Below are 332 nucleotides of genomic sequence, written 5' to 3'. Positions count from 1 at the left end.
GTGGGGTGGGAGGAGGCCTCATGGGGGGGGGGGGCTCACGGTAAAGTGGGGCCCCTGGCGCCAGTGAGGGCGCACTAGGCCCTGAGAGTTGCAGGGCAGAGTTGTGGGGTCAGTTAAGAGGAGTGGCTGAACCTCACAGGGACCCCAGAGGGGTGGGGCCCCAGTGCCAGCGAGGGCGCATTATCTATATAGGGACCCCAGAGAGTGTGGGGTGCCCTAACGCTAAGAGGGCGCGAGCGCAACCAGTGGGTTGCGGGCAGGGAATATAGACCCCGGGTTGTATGTGGGGTACGTAGACCCCAGCCCCAGAGTGGGGCAGCATTGAGAAGCCC

The 332-nt window shown here is 64.8% G+C and overlaps 1 protein-coding gene across 1 annotated transcript in view; it reads right to left on the bottom strand.

Moving 5' to 3' along the window:
* The window catches only part of GUF1 (GUF1 homolog, GTPase), a 47,658-nt gene that overhangs the window by 43,788 nt on the left and 3,538 nt on the right, over nt 1–332 (bottom strand). The gene's annotated exons all lie outside the window — the stretch shown is intronic.

Source organism: Alligator sinensis, unplaced genomic scaffold (genome assembly GCF_000455745.1).
Source record: "Alligator sinensis unplaced genomic scaffold, ASM45574v1 scaffold247_1, whole genome shotgun sequence".
In the NCBI taxonomy this organism is placed as follows: Eukaryota; Metazoa; Chordata; order Crocodylia; family Alligatoridae; genus Alligator; species Alligator sinensis.
This window is presented reverse-complemented; position numbering and strand designations above follow the sequence as displayed.